General features: G+C 45.3%; 1 non-coding gene across 1 annotated transcript in view; it reads left to right on the forward strand.

Moving 5' to 3' along the window:
- Positions 1-725, forward strand: part of LOC149574698 (25S ribosomal RNA) — a 3,366-nt gene extending 2,641 nt beyond the window's left edge. The window contains exon 1 of the ribosomal RNA XR_016361061.1: positions 1-725. This exon is cut by the window's left edge and continues 2,641 nt beyond it. This is a non-coding gene — a ribosomal RNA (25S ribosomal RNA).
- Positions 726-6,657: the final 5,932 nt, after the last annotated feature.

Below are 6,657 nucleotides of genomic sequence, written 5' to 3' on the forward strand. Positions count from 1 at the left end.
ACGAGAATAGAAATCTTGTGTGGAACAAAAGGGTAAAAGCTCATTTGATTTTGATTTTCAGTACGAATACAAACCGTGAAAGCGTGGCCTATCGATCCTTTGGACTTTCAAAATTTGAAGCTAGAGGTGTCAGAAAACTTACCACAAGGATAACTGGCTTGTGGCAGCCAAGCGTTCATAGAGATGTTGTTTTTTGATCCTTCGATGTCGGCTCTTCCTATCATTGTGAAGCAGAATTCACCAAGTGTTGGATTGTTCACCCACCAATAGGGAACATGAGCTAGCTTTAGACCATTGTGAGACAGGTTAGTTTTACCCTACTGATGATTTGCACCATGATAGTAATTCAAGTTAGTACGAGAGGACCCGTGGATTCATACATTTGGTCATTGTGCTTGGTTGAAAAGCCAGTGGCGCAAAGCTACCGTGTGTTGGATTATGACTAAATGCCTCTAAGTCAGAATCCATGCAAGATGCGGCGCATATCTCTCTCTGGCTGCATCACAACCTGTAGTAGGGGTGCTCTTGCACTCCCGGGGCCCATGTCATTAGCCATCTCCGATCGGCGCATTAGCCCGTTGGAGCAACCTTGGATATTAATTTCAAGTGGTCGGCGAGAAGAATCTTTTGCAGATGACTTAAATAAGCGACAAGGTATTGTAAGTGGAAGAGTGGCCTTGCTTCCACGATCCACTGAGATTCAGCCCTCTGTCGCCTCGATTCATAAAACCCTTTTTGACTATGAGGTGAGTGGGGTTTGTGATTTGCGCGAGGGTGAGAAAATCTTCCAAGTGCCAAATTCTGGGTTGGTGGGGTTTTCCAATTTGTTTTGCGAGGTCGTAATAATCTCTCAGGTGCCAAATTCCCAGCGGGTGGGGTTTATAATTTGTGCAAGTGCGAGAAAATCTTCCAAGTGCCAAATTCTGAGCGGTTGGGGTTTACAATTTTTGCGAGGGCAAAAAAATCTCCCAGGTGCAAAATTCTCGACAGGGGTTTGTAATTTTTTCCAGGGCGAAAAAATCTCCCAAGTGCCAAATTTCGAGCAGGTGGGGTTTTGTGAAAATTCTTGCGAGGGTAAAGAAATCTCCAAAGTGCCAAATTCCTGGCAGGTGGGGTTTTGTAAAAATTTTTGTGAGGGCAAAAAAATCTCCGAAGTGCCACATTCCCATGGGTGGGGTTTGTAATTTGTGCGAGGGCGAGGAAATCTTCCAATTGCCAAATTTCGAGCGGGTGGGGTTTGCAATTTTCACAAGGGCGGAAAAATCTCCCAGGTGCCAAATTCCCGACGAGTGGGGTTTGTAATTTCTACTAGGGTGGAAGAATCTCCCAAGTGCCACATTCTGAGCGGGTGGGCTAAAAAATCTCCCAGGTGCCAAATTTCGGGTGGGTGGGGTTTGCAATTTCTGTGAGGGCGAAAAAATCTCCCAAGTGCCAAATTCTCGTTGAGTGGGGTTTGCAATTTTTGTGAGGGCATAAAAATCTCCCAGGTGACAAATTCCTGGCGGCTCGGGTTTGTAATTTTTTCCAGGACAAAAAAATCTCTCGAAGGCCAAATTCTAAGCAGGAGGGAGGGGTTTTCTAGAAATTTTTGGCTCGGCAAAAAAATCTCCCAAGTGCCAAATTTTGGTCTTGTGGGGTTTTGTAAAATTTCCACGAGGGGGAAAAAAATCTCCCAAGTCCCAAATTCTAAGCTGGTGAGGTTTGCAATTTTTGAAAGAGTAGAAAGATCTCCCAAGTGCCAAATTCCTGGCGGGTGGGGTTCTGTGATTTCTAAAAGTGCGAAAAAATCTCTCGAGTGCCAAAGTTTCCTTGAGGGCGAAAAAGTCTTCCAAGTGCAATTTCCATGTGGGTTGGGTTCGTAATCAGTGCAATTTCGGGTGGGTTGGGTTTGCAATTTCTGTGAGGGTGAAAAAATCTTCCAAGTCCAAATTTTCAGTGGGTGGGGTTTCGTAATTTCCAACTGCCAAATTTTCAACAGGTGGGGTTTGTAAATTCCATGAGGGCAAAAAAATCTTTCAAGTCCAAATTTCGAGTGGGTGGGGTTTGTAAATTTTTGTGAGGGCAGAAAAATCTTTCGACATCAAATTCTAGGCGGGTCCCCAAGTTTTATAATTTTCACGAGGGCAGACGACTGATGTACGTGATCCAAAATAAGTTAACTTGTTTTTTTGGTTAACTCCAAAAGTTTTGAACTCAAATCGAGTTGGCTACCCCGATTCAAATTGCCTCGAGCCTAATCGCCTTTGAATTTTTTGCACAACACATGTCACCATGCTCGACTTGATTCTAAGTGCCCCGAGTCATGTACGTGGTCCAAAAGAGGTCGACTTTTTTTTTTTGGTTAATGCCCAAAGTTTTCAACTCGAACCGTGTCGGCAACCCTGACCCGAATCGCCTCCAATTTTTTCGCAGGACTCATGTCACTATGCTTGACTTGGTGCCCCGAGTTATGTACATGATCCAAAATCAGTTAAATTCTTCCTTTTTTGGTTAACACATAAATATTTCAACCCGAATCGTGTCAGCAACCCCAACTCAAATCGCCTCGAGCCTTAATCACCTGCAATTTTTTCTAACCACTCATGTCACCATGCTTGACTTGATTCTATGTGCCCCAAGTAATGTACGTGATCCAAAAGCGATTAACTCTTTTTTTGGCTAAGGGCCAAAGTTTTTCAATTGACTCAGCTACCCCAAATCAAATTGCCTCGAGCCTTAACCACACTCACCTTGATTCTGAGTGGCCTGAGTCATTTACTTGATCCAAAACCGGTTAACTTTTTCTTTTTTCTTTTATTTGTCAAGTCCTAAAGTTTTGAACTCGAATAGAGTCGGATACCCCGACTCGAGTCATCTCAAAAAATTTTGCATGACTCATGTCACTGTACTCGACTTGATTCCAAGTGCCCCGAGCCATGTACGTGATCCAAAAGCGGTTAACTTTTTGTTTTTGGTTAACGCCCAAAGTTTTCAACCCGGCTCACCTTGGCAACCTCGATGCTACATGACCCGAGCACTGTGCGCGATCCAAAAATAGGTAACATTTTTTTTTGAACTCCCAAAATTTCATTCTTTTTCACCTTATGGGGCCTATCATGATCTCTTCTTATAAAGAAAATTCTCAAATCGGATCGTTTCGACTACCCTACCTTGAATCTAACAAGCTAGGCGTAACGCCTCGAGTCAGCTCGATAATACGTGAACTGAAACCTGTGCATGATCCAAAAGTGGGTAACTTGTTTTTTTTTTTTTTTGTAATGCCCAAAATTTAGCGCTTTTTGCTGTACAAGGCCTCCCATGATTTTTTTTTCCCTTGTCGACCCACTCTAGGGACCCAGTTGGGTCGCCCAAGGCAGGGGCAATGGAGATGGGTTGACCTAGTTGGGTGACCCAAGTTGGGTCGACCCTACCGTGCGATCCTGGCTGGGGACAGCAAGTCAATTCTATAAGTTTGCTTGCCAATTTTGCTAGCCAGGTCAGCTCACCAAGTCATCTGACCATGTGGTCTTTGCCAAATCACCCCACCAAGTTGCCTCAAAGAATTGACTCTTTAAGTCTTCTTACAGCTCGTCAAGCTGGCTCACCAAGATGACTTACCATCTTGCCTCACCAGGTTGCCCCACCAGGTCGCCTCTTCTTTAAGAACGCTCACCATATTGGCTCCGCAAGTTACCTCACCGAGTCAACTATTTAGGTTGCCTCACCAAGTTGACTCCTTAAGTTCTCTCACCAAGTCAGCTCCCTAAGTCAGCTCACAAGTCAACTCACCTAGTCATTTTACCACCTTGCCCCAGAAGGTGTGCTCGCCAAGCTGCCCCAGCGAGTTGCTTCTCTAAGCCCACTCACCATGTCAGTTCACCAAGTCGGTTGTTCAAGTACGTTGCCAAGTCAACTCTTTAAGTACGCTAACAAAGTCAGCTCACCCAAGTCAGCTCTTTAAGTTCGCTCACCAGGTTGGCCTGCCCAAGTTGCATCAGCGAGCTAACTCACTGAGTCACCTTACGAAGTTGACTCTTTAAGTACGCTCAACAAGTCAGCTCACCAAGTTGACTCACCATCTTGCCTCGATAAGTTGGCATTCTGAGTTACCCCACCAAGTCACCTCATTAAGCCCGCTCACCGTGTCAGCTCGTCAAGTTAGCTCACCAATTCAACTAATCAAGTAGGCCCACCAAGTAGCCTCAAGGAGCTAGCTTAATTAGTTGCCTCACCATGTTGACTCTTTTAGCTTTCTCACCAGGTCACCTCACCAAGTCAACTCAAGTACGTTGCCAAGTTGACTCTTTAAGTTTGCTTGCCAGGTTGACTCGACAAGTCAGCTCACCATGTCATCTCAATGAACCAACTCGCCTAGTCACCTCACCACGTTGGCTCTCTAATTCCACTCGCCAAGTCGCCCCACCAACTCGCCCCGTTAGGCCCACTCACCATGTCGGTTCTATAGGTTGGCTCCCTGTGTCAGCTTGCCAAGCATAAAATTCAAGCACGCTCACCAAGTCTACCCCTAGGTCATCTCCCTAGCTCAGATCACAAGGTGGACTTGCAAAGTTTCCTTAATGAGTTGACTCTTCAAGTTTGCTCACCACGTTGACTCCCCAATTCAGCTCACCAAGTCAGCTCACCAAGTTTGCTTGCCAGGTCGCCTCCCTAGTTTGCCTCACCATGTCATCTAAATGAACTAACTCATGGAGTTGCCTCAACAAGTTGGCTCTTTAATTCCACTCGCCAAGTTGCCCCACCAACTCGCCTCGTTAAGTCCACTCGCTATGTCAGCTCGCCAAGCCTACAATTCTAGCGCGCTCACAAAGCTGACTCTTTCAGTTTTCTCACCAAGTGGGTTTCACCTTGCGAAGTCAACATCACCAAGTTGCCTCAATGAGTTGACTCTCTAGGTCCACTCACCAAGTTAGCTCAAGCATAAGTGTAGAGAAGTTATTACAGATTTTCGGTGGAAAAATATGCTAAAAATCTTCAGGCTCACAATTTGAGGCCTTAGAGTGCCTAGATGAGGTTCGAAAAATTGACGGAAGGGCACATGTACCATTTCAAGCTTGTAGATCAGTAGCTGGCATTTCTAAAAAGTGGTTATAATAGCCAATCGAAGCAACGATTTGTGAGTTATGGCCTTCGGAAGTTGGGCTACCGAAATTTCCAAAATAATTTTTCAAAGATGTATTAGGCAGACTTATGTGTATTGTCAGGGTCTTCCAGCCATAGGTATTACATCCGAGCATCTAGAACCTTCCCGACTGGCATACAATTGCCTATTTAAGAAAGGCTCAAACATTGTCTAGGACAACTCTGGGTGATAGCTGGCAGCTTGTCTTGCAGACTGTTGCAGTGAAGGCGCCCATGTGGGTTAGCATATTGTGCTTATGAATTATGCAATTCCACTTCTGCGGTCCAAATGACAAGACTACATTTTGTTCTCGCATTTTCTATTATTTCTACAGTTCTATTATAAATTTATGGTATTAACGAGACCTTCCTGCGTCACCTCACCAAGTCACATCTTAAGCCCTGCTCACAATGTCAGCTCAACAAGTCGACTGTTCAAGCATGCCCACCAAGTCAACACTTTTAGTTCACTCACAAGGTCTTCTCGCATGGTTAGCTCATCGAGTCACCCCACCAAGTTGCCTCAATGACCTAACTCATCTAGTTGACTCTCTAACTCTGTTCACTAAGTCAGCTCGTCAAGTTGCCTCTCCTCAGGGCTGGCGACCAAGGGTTGGATAGCTTCACTCACCGAGTCACCTCACCAAGTGGGGTTCCCAGGTCACCCCACCAAGTAGCCTCAACAATTTGACTCTTTCAGTTTGCTCGACAAGTTGGCTCACCAAATCAGCCTACCATCTCACCACGCCAACTTTCCCAACCAAGTTTCCTTTTTAAGCTCGATTAAAAATTTGACTCACCAGCTCGACTGCACAGGTTGGCGCACCAAGTTGAATCTTTAAGTTTGATCATCAAGTCACCACATGAGGTCGGCACACCAAGGTGACTCTTTAAGTTCATTCATTAAGCCACCCCACAAGGTCGGCACACCAAGTACTCTCACCAAGTTGACTCTTTAAGTCCATTCACGAAGTCACCCAACCAGGTTTGCCCACCAAGTACTCTCACCAAGTCGACTCTCTAAGTCTCTTCATCAAGTATCCCTATCAAGTACTCTCACCAACTCAACTCTTTAGGTCTGTTGAATCAAGTCACCCCGCCAAGTCGATCCTTTAAGTTCGTTCATCAAGTCACCCCACCAAGTTGACTCTTTAAGTCCTTTCATCAAGTCACCCCACCAAGTCGACTCTTTAAGTTTGTTCATCAAGTCACTAGAAAAGGTAGTCTCACCAAGTCGACTCTTTAAGTCTGTTCATCAAGTCACCCCACCAGGTCAGCCCACCAAGTACTCCCAACAAGTCTAATCTTTAAGTTCATTCATCAGTTCACCTCGCCAAGTACTCTCACCAAGTCAACTCTTTAGGACCGTTCATCAAGTCATCCCGCCAAGTCGACCCTTTAAGTCCATTCATCAAGTCGCCCCATGAAGTACTCTCACCAATTCAACTCTTTAAGTCCTTTCATCAGGTCACCCCACCAAGTCGACTCTTCAAGTCCATTCATCAAGTCACCAGAACAAGTACTCTCACCAAATTGGCT

Source organism: Cupressus sempervirens, chromosome 2 (assembly GCF_028749045.1).
Source record: "Cupressus sempervirens isolate cs-2001-9-10 chromosome 2, ASM2874904v1, whole genome shotgun sequence".
Classification (NCBI taxonomy): domain Eukaryota; kingdom Viridiplantae; phylum Streptophyta; class Pinopsida; order Cupressales; family Cupressaceae; genus Cupressus; species Cupressus sempervirens.